The sequence below is a fragment of the Arvicanthis niloticus genome, chromosome 10 (assembly GCF_011762505.2).
Source record: "Arvicanthis niloticus isolate mArvNil1 chromosome 10, mArvNil1.pat.X, whole genome shotgun sequence".
Lineage (NCBI taxonomy): Eukaryota > Metazoa > Chordata > Mammalia > Rodentia > Muridae > Arvicanthis > Arvicanthis niloticus.
In genome coordinates, this window is record NC_047667.1 from 36,313,568 (window position 1) to 36,328,889 (window position 15,322).

The window sequence follows — 15,322 nt, forward strand, 5'->3', positions numbered from 1 at the left end:
TTAATGTGCTTATTGGTATTGTTCGATTATCATTTACTATGCAGCAATTTCTTTTCTTTTTTTCTTTTAAATTTTTTTCCTTTTTTTGATATTTTATGGATTTACATTTCAAATGTTATCACCTTTTCCTTTTCATTTCCAGAACACTCATCTTCCATCCCACCGTTCCAGCTTCCATGAGGATGCTTCCCCTCCCACCTACCTACTCCTGCCTTTCTGCTCTGGCATTCCCCCACATTAGGGAATCAAGCCTTCACAGGACCAAGGGCCTCTTCTCCCATTGATGCCCGACAAGGCCATCGTCTGCTACATATGTGGCTGGAGCCATAGGTACCTCTCTGTGTACTTCTTGGTTGGTGGTTTAGTCCCCGGGTGCTGCGGGGGGGGAGGGGGGTATCTGGTTGGTTGGTATTGTTGTCCTTCCTATGGAATTGCAAAGCCGTTCATCTCCTTCAGTCCTTTCTCTAACTCCTCCATCGGACTCTAACTTCTCCGTTGGAAACTCCACGCTCAGTCAAAGGTTGGCTGTGAGCATCTGCCTCTGTATTTGCCAGGCTCTGGCAGAGCTTCTCAGGAGACAGCTATAACAGACTTCTGTCAGCAAGTTCTTGTCATCTTCAATAGTGTCTGGGTTTGGTGTTTCTATGATTGATCCCCAGGTAGGGCAGTGTCTGGATGGCTTTTCCTTTAGTCTCTGCTCCACACTTTGACCCTTTATTTTCTTTAGACAGGAGCCCTTCTGGGTTAAGAATTTGGAGGTGAGTGATGGCCCCATCTCCCAACCGGGAGCCTTGCCTAGCCTCTGGATATGATCTCTACAGGTTCTCCCTTCCCTTTGTTGGGCATTTCAGCTCATCTCATCCCTGTTGTGTTCTGGGAGCCTCTTGCTTTCCAGGCATCTGGAACTTGCTGGTAGCTACTACCAGTTTTCTATCTCCCATTGCTACACATCTCTGTTCAAATTCCTGACCCTCTGTGTATCATTCCTGTCTCCTCTCATACCTGATCCTGACACCCATATTTCCCCTCTCATTCATCTTTTCTTCCCAAGTCCCTCTCAACCTCCACCTCCCGTGAATATTTTATTCCCCCTTCTAAGAAGGACTGAAGCATCTGTTGGGCCTTGGACTAGGTAACTCCATTTAACCTGCCACCTTCAGTCACGTAGGACACAGGTAGAGGGTGTGATTAACAAGTCTCCATCTCCAGAGATTTAAATATTAATGAATTATCAAAAGGTCAGGGGCGTAGCTAATTAAGTTATTCCCTCCCCTTTTCCCCCTCCCTATAAAATTAGTCTCCCTTGGCTTTTGGTGGGGGAAGCACTTACCACCTACATCCATTTACCATGCCATGAAAAATAAAAGCTTTGGAAAACCGGACTCCATGTGTCGCCTGATCTGCCTGATCTGCCACCGCCAGGTTCCCAGCCTTTGGAAACTTGAGCCACCCACCGCCAGCCCACGGTGGCTGTACCAATGTGCCCGCCTGGGATCCTGATGCCAGACCGCAGTAAGAGACCTCCTGGCTGCCGGACTCCCTCTTCCCCCCACCCCACACCCACCCCACCCCCCCGCCTGCGAGATTTCTTCCCCACAAGCATCCATGTTTTGGTCTTCCTTAAAACAGACACAGAAGACATTTAATCTTCACCAAATGTTAATATTCTGTTTATGTAAATTTAAAAAATTGGTTTCAATTACTTAATGGAGTGATGGAACAAAACTTTTGTTTTCATCTCTTCTAGATTAAATGACCTCAGAAATGGTGATCATCTGTCATGGTAATAAATAGTATGCTTCTTTATAAACTTGACACTCTAATTATAGTTGTTACTGACGTCATTCACATTTTACTCTGAGAATAATATTTGTTGTATTAATACAAAATTTCTAAAAGAAACAATACTTTAAAGAAACAAACAATGTAAATTGACATGAAGGGAAATGGTATGAGAATGAAGGCAGAAGGCAGCTGATAATTATGTTGAATATTAATGGCATATTGATCTCAGATGTTTGACTGTAGGTTTTATAAAAGTAGACTTTTCTGTAGGTAATTCCATCATGTGACACAAAAAAACAAGAATTCTGATATTTACCATTCTTAGTGTGATACAAACTTTGGTGAAGTTTATAAAAACCAAATATGCAGACATATTTTGCATGTAGAATAAACATTTCTTATATAATGAAAGTTAAGAAATTATGTATCACATTTCATAATAAAATAAACTGCTATGTAAAACTGACAGATTACTTAAGTAATTTAATTCTATAAGAGTCTTAGTTTCTACATTCAGAATGTTAAGTTTTAAAATGCTTGATTCTCTGAGATGACTGAAAGGTGTCTTTTTATTTGACTTCTGCAACTGATCTGTCACAGAATCAGTATTTGCCAGTAAAACATTGCACATACGATTGAAGGACTTTTTATTCGAACAGAATAGGCTAGAAATCTCACACATTACTTACCCTCTGTGACCCTGGAATTCTCCTTCTCCTCTACTTTTAGAGATGAAGAACTAAGTGTCAGAATAAGTTCAAAATTGAGAAATAAATAAATGATAAAAATAAATGAACAAATAGTATTTTGTGTCTATGTATATACTAGCCATGAATTCCCCATTGTATTTCATAATGTGTAAATTGCATACAAAAGACATGCTTAGCAAAAAAAAAGATATAAAAAAGTTTTCTAAAAAAAGTTTTATTTATGTCTATTTTATATAAATGCATGTTTTACATGCATGTATATATGTGTACTGTGTGGATGCCTGGTACCCTCAGATTTCAGGTGAGAGCATTAAATCCTCTCAAATCAGAGTTACATATGATTGTGAGCTGGCATGTAGATGATGGGACCTGAAGCCGGATATACTTAAGGGAGTATGATATGCAAATCTAGCCACTGTTTAGTGGTCAGTTTCTCCTTCCTCCTTTTTCATTTTTTTCTCTGTTCTTGTCTTCTCCTTCCTCTTTCTTTTTCTTTTTTGAACGTCTAATTTTTTATTTTGACAATCAAAATTTGTCAATTTGATAAAGAATAAAAACAAACTTCTAACTTCAGACATATATTCATTAAAGTAAACACGGAGTGGAATGGTAAAATTAACTTTCGTTGGTCTTAGAAGAGGGACAAATGAGATGGCTCCACAGTAAAGGCACTTGTTCACACACACGATACATGGTGATTGAAGTTCAACATCAGGAACATACATAAAAGTGAAGGCAAGAACCAACTCCAAAGGTAACCTCTGACCTTCACACAAGTACACACACATGCAAACACACACAAATAAAATAACAAGAAAGTTTAAAGATGAGGAGGAAACATCTTCAATTCAGTCAACTATAATGAACCAAAAGCTTTGTAGAAAAATAAAAATGTCACAAAGAAAAGGTGAATGAATGCTTGAATAATATGCAGTCTGTTAACTATAAAACTGCTAAAATTCAAAGATCTTTTTGAATATTACCTATGATGATATAAAATTTGAGATGTAGCAACTGAGATACCTCTTTGTGCAAAGAAATTAAACTGAGCATGTAAGATGTCAAAACAAATGCTCTGTAAGTTCAAAACATAAGCATATAAAATAGAATTTCAATGAAAATCTTTGCTATTCTCTCAATATTTCTTATTTTGTTTTGAATGCAGTTTTATGTACCAGCCCAGGCTGGCCTGGATCTTCCTGCCTCTGCCATTACCATGCTTAGCTTAATAAGCCCCAATTTTGCTACCTTGATATGGCTACTATAACATATATCAACGTAACAGAAATAGCACAATCTCTGAAGACACATTCCATATTTTATTTACATTTTAAGCCTAACTTTCATCTCAAATTCACATATCCATAACCCTATTTCCTTTTTGCTGACTTCACTTAAAACTTCTAAGCATGTTTTATTAAACAAAGACTGTAAACAAATTATGTCTGTTATATGTAACAAACAGGAACAGTTTTTAACAGAAATTCAAAACCCCAAACATCTTTTTATTATAAATACAGGTATCAAAACAATCCTGAACCTATTTTTGATACTAATAGTAGTCAGTACCCACACCGCTTCAAGAGTTAACACAGTTGGTGACTAGTCATTCTATCTGCTACTTTAAACAACTCCAACTGCAGCTCTACATATGATGGATAAAGCATGCCATTTCTGTTCTTCCTTCTTGAGACTTTACTTTTCAGAAAAACAAAAGTTTCCATGGCCATTTGACACTTTTTAAACATGCTTCTGTCTTGAAAACCTGAATTCCACTTTGAGTACTTCAGGTTCATGTTTAAACGACAGTGCTTTAAGAAGACAAAAAAAATTGTGCTGCACTTCTCTTGTTACCTGAAAACATAATAGGTGTACATATATTAAATATATTCTTACAACTGTCCAGGTCATGTTTACCAGCTGCAATTCTTTTACTTAATGTGTGGGTATTTTGCATGGTGATATTTAATCAAGACAATAACATGAGTAGAAGGTTGTTGATTTGATTTAAGACAAGTTTGAGATCCACTAGAATTAGTTATTGTACGTCTGTCCTTCCGGTGGCTGTGGAAGCTTCATATTTTCTTTGGACATCATAAGACGTCTTAGCTCTTGAAGCACAACTTTAATGCTATAGGAATTCTGCCATTTTGCTAATACTGGTATGCTCTGTGCATCCACCATTCCACTGGAATTATTGATCCCATTCATATTAATTTTTGTTACAAATCTAACTGATGGAGGAGCTTCAGGGTATTTAGATCCACATTCTACTTTCAGGCTATATATTCTGTTTTCATAGTTTGTCCTTGGTGGCCCAATAATCATGCCTGTCCACCTTGTAAGTGTCATGTCTTCATCGTCTTCAAGGCCCCAGCTAACCGTACCATCACCTACTCCTTTCTGTCCTTCTTCAAGTTCTTCCAACAAGCGAAAATTACGAGGAACTTTAACTCCTGTGGAGACCGCCATCTTCTCCTGCTCCCAGACCCACCCCTCCTTCCTCTTTCTTTTCATTTCCTTTTTTTCTTTAAAATGACTCTTACATTACTTATTATACAGGTACTTGCGCCTCATTTAGAATGCTCATTGCATAATACCTGTGTTAAAAGAAAGTTATTCAGATCATTTTTTTTTCCATATGAAAACTGAAATGCCAGTTTGGAAGATGTTTCATTTCTTATATAAATCTTGAAAGAAAACATCTTAATTAGTTTAATTGTTGATCGATTAATGTCCTAGTGATCTATCCACTAATCCTTCAGTAGTCTGAAGTCCATTTAAACATATTCAACACCAAAACCACTAGCCATGGCCTCATAAAATAACATTGAATATTTCATGAAAAAAAATGTATTGTTCAGAAAGGAAAAAACAAAGGAATGAATCCATCACCTTGAACCCATGGAAAATTTCTATTTTTAAGAAAATGTTAGGAGTTTTTGAATATATCAAATACACATAAATTATCAACTATGTCATCATCATAAATCACAAAATGATTCAATAAATCATAAATTTGGAAATGGTCATTTGAATGTTGGTCATTAGTCATGTGCAGGTCTTATTAATTCATACCCATACAATGCTGAGAGCAATGAACAAAGCTATTTGGTTTTAAATATTATTATATACTTTCAAAGACTGAAATTCAGTGGCTGACAAAGATGAAAATCAATCTCTAATTACTTTGGCAGTTAAACAGGTCCAGTGATTAGACAATATTCACTTCACTACTGGGGGCAAATTATCATGGTTTGGCTGAATAATTAGTAAACTAATTAAATAAGGCAAAGTCCCTTGTGAAGCTAAGACACTGCTGACTTTGGTAAGTAGGTTTTCATTTCTCTTATCACCCTTGTCCTTCTGACAGTAATTATTTCCATCATAGATGCAAGCTCACACACTCACATGTGAGCTTGACCATGATCCTTTTCTGTGGCATTTTTCATTTTCAGTCCCTATGTGCTAAACTCTGAGGTCATACCCACTTACTCTCTTTGTACTGTTTTAAATTTATTGTCTAAAATGCTTGTTCTATTTCCAACCTATAATTTTATTACATGGATTCTTGCTATTCTCAGCCTATGGGTTAAAATTATAATGAAATTATCAGTTTTCCTTCCAAGGGTTGTTGTTGCTAATTTTTCCGAGACACTAATTTTCCAGAAACTTTTCATCTCTGCAAACTAAACTTATATTACTGAAAATCTGTTCTTAATCATCTTAAGATTTCTGTAAAAGAAAGAAAGGAAGGAAGGAAGGAAGGAAGGAAGGAAGGAAGGAAGGAAGGAAGGAAGAAAGAAAGAAAGAGGGAAAGAAAGAGGGAAAGAAAGAAAGAAAAAAAGAAAGAAAGAAAGAAGGAAGGAAGGGAGGGAGGGAGGGAGGGAGGGAGGGAGGAAGGGAGGAAGGAAGGAAAATAGAAAGAAGCTGAACTGAAGACTAGGGATATAAACCACTACTGAGGACAGCTTCCTACCATACCAACCCTGTTTAAGTCATTCTGTGTTCATTCCTTTCTTCACTGAAGGAGCTGCCTTAATTTCTCCTGTGAGATGTATCTAAGCTACAGGCTCCCTGTGGCAGCCACTTCCCATTTTCCCATTTTGCCTCATTCCTCTGGGAAACATGAAGTAATTTTCAGTCTCCCAATTATGTTTGACAATAAAACACAGTATTTGAAAAGCAACTATTTAATGAGTTCAATACTTATCTCCAAATGTTCTTGATTTTGTTTTTTTCCTGTCTGGCTCCATAAAGTATTCCAATTTGAAAAGATTTTAAATTTTATCTCCTTCTACCAAGAAAAAAATGACTCAAGATTTGACACTAGTTCTGCTTGTTGTAAGAATAACAAAGAATCCTAACTAATAGTCACACTATGAAAGAAGATAAGAGTAAAAGTAGTTGCTATCACATAGAGACTTCAAACTCTCAAATAGCATAGGTATTTTAGCCAGACAAAATATAAGAGTGGTGAACCTAAGTTTCATAAAACCTTTATTCTTTTTTTCTTGATTTTTTTCTTGTATATTTTATTTACATTTCAGATGTTATCCCCTTACCCCATTCCCCCCACCACCCAGGAACCCTCTTTCCCATCTACCCCTCCTCCTGCTTCTATGAGGATGTGCCCTCACCTACCCGCCCTACTCCAACCTCCCCACCCTCAAATTCCCCCACACTCAGGATCCAGCCTTCATGGGATCAAGGATCTCCTCTCCTACCTATGCCTGACAAGGCCATCCTCCCCTACATATACAGCTGGAGCCATGGGTCCCTCCCTATGTGCTTCCAGGCTGGTGGTTTAGACCTTGGGAGCTCTGGTTGGTTGGTATTGTTGCTCTCCTCATGAGGCCACAAACCCATTCATCTCCTTCAGCTCCTTCCCTCTAACTCCTCCATTGGGAACCCCATGATCAGTTCAATGGTTAGCTGTGAGCATCTGCCTCTGAATATGTCAGACTCTGGCAGACCTCTAAGGAGACAGCTATATCAGGCTTCTGTCAGCATGAACTTCCTGGCATCCACATCAGTGTCTACCTTTGGTGACTGCGCATGGGATGGATACCCAGGGGGAATGGTCTCCAGATGGCCCCTCCTTCAGTTTCTGTCCCCCACTTTTTCTCCATATTTGCTCCCTTGAGTATTTTGTTTTTCCTTCTAGGAAGGACCAAAGCACCCATACTTGGTCTTTCTTCTTCATGAGCTTCATGTGTTCTATGAGTTGAATCTCGGCTATTTCAAGCTTTGGGGCTAATATCCACTTATCAGTGAATAATACCATGTGCTTTCTTTTGTGATTGAGTTATCTCACTCAGGATGATATTTTCTAGTTCTATCCACTTACCTAAAAATTTCTTGAATTCATTGTTTTTAATACTTGAGTAATTCTCCATTGTGTAAATGTACCACAATTTTTGTATCCATTCCTCTGTTGAAGGACATTTGGTTTCTTTCCAGCTTCTGGCTATTATAAATATGGCTGCTATGAATATAGTGGAGCATATGTCTTTGTTATATGTTGGAGCATCTTCTGGGTATATACCCAGAAGTGGTATAGCTGGGTTCTCAGGTAATGCTATGTCCAATTTTCCGAGGAACCTCCAGACTGATTTCCAGAGTAGTTGTACCAGTTCGCAATCCTACCAACAATGGAGGAGTGTTCCCCTTTCTCCACATCCTTGCCAGCATCTACTATCACCTGAGTTTTTGATCTTAGCCATTCTGACTAGTGTGAGGTGGTATCTCAGGGTTGTTTTGATTTGCATTTCCTTGATTAAGGATGTTGAGCATTTCTTAAGGTGCTTCTCGGCCATTCGAGTTTCCTCAGTTGAGAATTCTCTATTTAGCTCTGTAGCTCATCTTTTAATTGGGTTATTTGGTTTTGTTTTTGTTGTTGTTGTTGTTTTTTTTTTTTTTTTGAGTTTAACTTTTTGAGTTCTTTGCATATTTTTGGAAATCTGCCCTCTTTTGGATGTAGTATTGGTAAAGATCTCTTCCCAATCTGTTGGTTGTCATTTTGTCCTATTGACAGTGTCCTTTGCCTTACAGAAGCTTTACAATTTGATGAGGTCCCATTTGTCAATTCTTGATCTTAGCGCATAAGCCACTTGTTTTCTGTTCAGGAACTTTTCCCCTGTGCCCAGGTATTCAAGGTTCTTCCCCACCTTCTCTTCTATTAGTTTCAGTGTATCTGTTTTATGTGAAGGTCTTTTATCTACTTGGACTTGAGATAAAAATGGATCAATTTGCATTCTTCTACTTGTTGTCCTCCAGTTGAACCAACACTATTTGTTGAAAATGCTGTCCTTTCCCCACTGGACAGTTTTAGCTTCTTTGTCAAAGATCAAGTGACCATGGGTATGTGGGTTCATTTCTGGGTCTTCAATTCTATTCCATTGATCTTCCTGTCTGTCTCTGTACCAATAACATGCAGTTTTTATCACTATTGCTCTGTAGTATAGCTTGAGATCAGGGATGGTGATTCCTTCAGAAGTTCTTTTATTGTTGAGAATAGTTTTTGCTCTGCTGGGATTTTTGTTATTCCAAATGAATTTGAAAATATCTTTTTTCTAACTCTGTGAAGAATTGAGTTGAGATTTTAATGGGGATTTCATTGAATCTGTAGTTTACTTTTGGCAAGATAGCCATTTTTACTATATTATTCCTGCCAATTTATGAACATGGGAGATCCTCAGAAATAATGGAAAAAATAATGCGTATCTTGTTTAAATATTCTTTCAAAAATTTTTCCTTTAAAACTTTATTTTTATAAGCTACTCTTTAGAAACAAAGTGTCAAAAATCCTGTTCATTGGAATATGCTTTCATCAACCTATTACTCCAAAGTATGATAATACTGGTAATGACAAGATTTTTTAAAAAAAATATGAGTTGAGCCAATTTTGAGAATTGTGGCACCTTTTCAGGAGCTATGCATATTCAAGTTAAATGTAAAACTGAAGCAATGCTGGCTATTGTATGCAGTCTTGGTAGTAGAGATAACAGATCTCCCAATTTTACCTTTCTTACACATGATTGAAATAACCCTGAGATTTAGTTACCAAGTTGATATGTTTTATAGCTTTTCTATATGCAGTATTGGAAACATAACTAGAGTTGTATTCTTTCTTCTTTTATTCTTCTAGTAAGATGTTACCACACTGTTATGTATCAGGCTTATAATAAAGGTTTTATGAGCATGGGAGATCTTTCTACCTTCTGAGATCTTACATTTCTTTCTTCAGAGACTTAAAGTTCTTGTCATACAGATCTTTCACTTGCTTTAGATTCACTCCAAGATATTTTATATTAATTGTGACTATTGTGAAGGGTGTCATTTCCCTATTTCTTTCTCAGTCTGTTTATCTTTGGAGTGGAGGAAGGCTACAGATTTGTTTCAGATGATTTTATAACCAGCCACTTTACTGAAGTTGTTTATCAGGTTTATGAGTTCTCTGGTGGAAGTTTTAGGGTCACTTAAGTATATTATCATATCATCTGCAAATAGTGATATTTTGACTTCTTCCTTTCCTATTTGTATCCCTTTGACTTCTTTTTGTTGTCTGATTGCTCTGGCTAGGACTTCCAGTACTATATTGAATAGGTAGGGAGAGAGTGGGCAGCCTTGTCTAGTCCCTGATTTTATTGGGATTGCTTCAAGTTTCTCCCCATTTAGTTTTATGTTGGCTACTGGTTTGCTGTATACTGATTTTACTATGTTTAGGTATGGACTTGAATTCCTGATCTTTTCAAGACTTTTACAGTGAAGGGATGTTGAATTTTGTCAATTGTATATATTTATATAGAAATAATAAAAGTTAATAAAAAACAGATCATGACTTTTCAGGAGAGTGAGGAAGGGTATGTAGGAGGATTAAAGGCAAGGAAGGGAAGAAGAAATGACACAATGACACATCATAATCTCAAGAAATCTTGACCTTGAATAGGAAACATGAGAACTAAATATTTAATTGCATCTATTCCTCAGAAAAGCATCTTCAGAATCCCATCCTAATTTCAAGATTGGGTCAGAGGTCTATCTTTAAAATAGAAAAAAAGTGAATAAACTTAGAAGCTAATTTGTATCAGGAAAAGAACATGCACACTACTCAACATTAATTATCAGACATGGAGACATAGACCAAGTTGGAGAGCTGAGATGGTCACATTATGATTGGTTCAGGTGAATTTTGAAATATTGAAACTAGAACTACAGCTAGAAGTGTTTACTGTCAGACATCCTCATCTACTTCAAAAGCCTTAAATATTTGTTCAATATCAAGCATGACTATATATATATATATATATATATATATATATATATATATATATATTTTTAAATATATTTTGGCTAAATTTATTTAAAAAATATTTGAAATTTGCTTATTGTTCAGAAAACATTGGTTGCCCAGACTCCCCAGACCATTCCTAATGTACATTGTCAAGGTAAATCCTTATCATTCTATGGTTCACTCAAGTAAATGTTAAAATTATTATGCAAATCTAGGATTAAAAAGCTATTCAAACATTAAGTTCAAAATAGCAAAGGGAAAGGAGGAAATTATGTATTTTCCAGAGGCTTTCTTTTCATGTAATGGATAAACAAAGCTAGCTCAGAGAGGGTGATGGCTGTCACATATTGAAGTGTTGGTGGACATAGTTACAGCATTAGTCTAAATCATGTAAATAAATGTGCCAAAATTGACTCTCCCAAAACTGTGTCTTTTAAGGAGTGAAACAGAATGAAGAAACAGGGTTCAAAGACAGAAAACTCTAATATTATGTAATATCTTCAATGTCTTGAGGTTACTAAGTTGAATGGGAAAAAAATAAAACAAATAGTATTCAGACCTCCTGAGAAGCTGAATCAACCTTTTAATTAGAACACTTGAAGGCTGCAGTCTCTCCACAGGGGCATAATGACTATGCAAATATCACTCAAGGGGCTTGAAGGTTTTATAGGGTGGAAAGGGAAGTTTAGAGATGGGAGATTCCATCCACAGGTCTTGTAGTTTCAAAGTGGTACAACACCCATGGAGATTGGTATGTTGATCTTACCAGAAGCTTACAGTATTAGCCCAGCCCATGGATAATTATCAGTTAAATCAACTTCCTCAGCCTACCAGACATTCTTAGGTCATTTTCTCTCCAAATTTAGCCTTAACTCTACAAATACAACTCTATTTTATTTTTTGATGGGCCTGATAGATCTTTTTGGTTGGAACAACACTAGCATATGAGACATTGTTACTGAAGCTTAACTAGACACCATACAGATAGTTCACCTGCTCAGTGAATCTTTAAAACTCATGTCCAGCATTAGCCATGGTTAAACCACTAATCCTGACCATGCTGAACCAAGGTTCAGTGCTTGCTTCCTGTGGGCAAGCGACTTCCCTAAGGTTTTGTTTGATACTATTGTAACTCACCTTAAAGTTTTCTCAACACCTCATTTGCAATCTGTAGTGTAAAATTTTCTCTCATCAAATGCCAAGTGCCTTATCCTTAAATAAGAATGATTTTTTTTTATTTAAAAAGTTATTTCCTGCCATTATCATTTTGATTGTCTAGGTCAGAATAGTACTCTTCCCATGATATAAGCATGTGAGAAGCATCACTTGTAAAGCTGGGGCATTTTTAACTAAGTTTATTTCATAATTGTGCTTTTGCTAATGAACTATTCATCATCTTCTTTGGCTCTTTTTTTTTTTTCCCTCAGCTAATGGAATTTGAAATTTCCTGATGCATCACACTGTCTTTAGCCTCAATGTTCTTGCTAGGTCATTTTCCATTATTGATGAATTCACCTCAGAGTGAGATTTCCAAATATATCTCACTGTTCAGGCATTTTCTATGTTCCAAAATGAGACAAATTTTCATAAAACATGATAAATACACACATGCACACACACATATATGTAAAATTAAAGTTAAGTGGTATTTTATATCAAGCCAATTTACCTCAGTTCCTTGTATGTTGGTTTGCTACCTGGCCAAGAGCGCCACTTCCCCCCACACTCCTTTTTTCCTTGAACCTTTTGTATTTTTAAGACCCCTTATATGTAAAAATACTACAGATTTGTCATCGCCTCTGATCATGTATTGATCTATTTGTTCTCCCTTTGCTCACTTTCTGTGACTCTAAATTGCTTAAGTACTAAAAGCTCTCAAGGTAGTGACCTGAAATATTAGCAGGTTACATCACCTCATTAAGCTAAAGAAACTGCTCTTATTCAAAGTTCATATAGCTGACATTGCATTTATCCAAAAAATTATTAATGTTTGCATAGAAGTGTAGGAAGGATACACTGAACCTGAAGACTGAGTATTATTTAACTTTCCATGGGCTATAACAATTTCACCCATTAGTTATTGCCTTTGCAAAGTAAAGATTAATGATGCCAAAATGGTACATTTTAATGCAATCAAGTTCCACTTCTTTATAACTATCTCATATGTTGATGATCTGGCTCTTTTTTTTTTTTTTTTTTTTTTTTGTCAGAAATAGCACAAGTTCATTTCAAGGAGAAAGACAACCCTTAAATAACAGGGCAATTATTATTTTAATCAATAGCAGTATTATATTTTAAATTAATCTTCAAAAGTCCCTGAAGCTAAAATTCCAAAAGTCATTAATCAATTAAGCAAAAATACTACACAGTCTTTCAAAGCAATCTATCTATCTCATAAAGGTTGTCTAAACTTCCTTATAGAATGAAAATGTAGCACATTTCCTTTACTTTCATTTTCTGTCTAATTTTATTTTCACAAAATACAACTGCATACAAAGATTTACTTGAAAAACTTTACCCAAGGTATTCAATGAATGTAATCCTATAAATACGGATGTTTTCATATTTTTTAGGTTGTTCTACTTTTCTCTGTAAATTTTACATATGTAAAGAAAAAAAGTTTTGAATGTTTCAATCAGCAAACCTGGATAAAGTGTTAAAACTCTTTATTTTCTAAAATTTAAGTTGTCCAAAAATGTTTGGTGTGAAATCATCTCTTCTTGTCTATTGTATTTGTGCCATATCGGTTATTTTCATAAAAAAGTGATCATGATACCTCATTTATTTCTTATTAAAATTTTTAAAAATCATATTATATATTTGTTTTCCCAGATGATGTAGCATTATCTAATCTTCTCTGAATCTAACATCCTTATACCCTGAGACTTGGATAATGAATCCAACCATTGAAAATACACACACACACACACACACACACACACACACACAAACACACACATATCTTCTTATTCGGTGCCACCTGAGTGATAATCCCCACTTTTCTAGACCTCTTCTTAATAGAATTAAAGAAAAATCCCTGTTTTAAAAAATTCCCCCTTTGCTCTTAAAAATATCAAATCCATAATTTCCAATAATATATGTTCTTCTGTCTCCAGCAATTAATGATATGACTGATTCTCTGTGGGCCTGTAACATCTCTTTAATAATCTTCATGAAAATTCTTAAGTAGCCCATGCAGTTTGTAATATATCTTTGAAATGACAAATGTAAATAATTGGAGAATGGTGTTTTTTAAAAATAATCAAGAGTGATTTTGATACTGTAACAAGTTTAGTCCCTGACAAAGATTCTCTATTTTGTTTCTTTTTTGGTGTAACTTTGATTTTCTTTGGTTGATTTTGAGTTATTCTTCACAGCATGATTCATGAGCCTGCTCTTCAGACACATTTTGCTCCAAACTTTATTCAACACTCTAGTTATTCAAATATTACCTCACTATTCTAGAATGTTCTTCTTGACACAGATTAATTGAGTTGATGTTTCAGCTTTGGGCATTTTAACTCCCATGGAAAAGGGGAGCTAGATAATCACATGAACAGACACCAAGAGAGAAATAATGTCAATTAGGGGCCTTGCCTTCAGTGAACAGAATTGTGTTGTCATTTCAGGCAGAGCTGAGATAATGTAGGTTTCAATGATTTCCATGTTTCCTTGGACAAAGTAAGTATAGTCACAGAAACAAGAAACCACTTGCTGCAGCTAAAATAGGGGTAGATATAGTAGAGCAAATGATAGAAGTTGTCAAAGAATTTCAGGTGATGAGGCACAAGAGTGTATCAGATAGCTAGTAGTGGCCCATTGATTTTCAGAGCTCTAAGAGATGAGCATGTTAATTTATAATACACATAATTATTTAGAAAGATGTTTCTGAAGTAATGTTTTGAAATTTTACTGAGACTTCATGATACGCCTTTTTGTCTCTCATCTTAATCCTCATCATCACTGATTTACTTTTTCTTTTCCTTTATTTCTTTTACTTACCTCTTTCTTTCCTTCCTTCTTTCTTTGTGTTTGTCTGAGTGATTAAAACAAACTTTCTACTTACAAATGTGAACTCCATGCCTCTAACCTCACCTCTTCAAAAACTACTCAGCTAATATCTCCCTTTCTAGAAGCATATAGATCTTAACAGAACTTTAAGTAAAGGTATTAAATAATGGCTGAGCAGATGACTCAGAAGATAAAGTATTAGCATGAAAACCTAAGCAACTGAGTTTTGATCTCTATGCAAGTGTTAAACTTTAGCCATGGTAAAGACCAATAGATGCAAAAGACTCACTATGTAACCAGCAGACTGAAAGTGGCAATATATATATTTAGTGATAGATGTTTTCTCAAAAATCACCTCCACACTATTTGCCCAAGAATGTGCGTGCGCGCGCGCGCGCACGCACACACACACACACACACACACACACACGAGTGGGAAAGCAAGGGCATATAAAACACACAGATAAAAGATAAAGAGATATAAAGGACAAGACAAATATAAATAAATAATTTTAAACAT

The 15,322-nt window shown here is 35.8% G+C and overlaps 1 pseudogene; it reads right to left on the reverse strand.

The window, feature by feature from the left end:
- Positions 1-3,889: 3,889 nt before the first annotated feature.
- On the reverse strand, positions 3,890-4,988 carry LOC117716237 (ubiquitin-conjugating enzyme E2 variant 2 pseudogene; annotated as a pseudogene).
- Between the last annotated feature and the right edge of the window lie 10,334 nt (positions 4,989-15,322).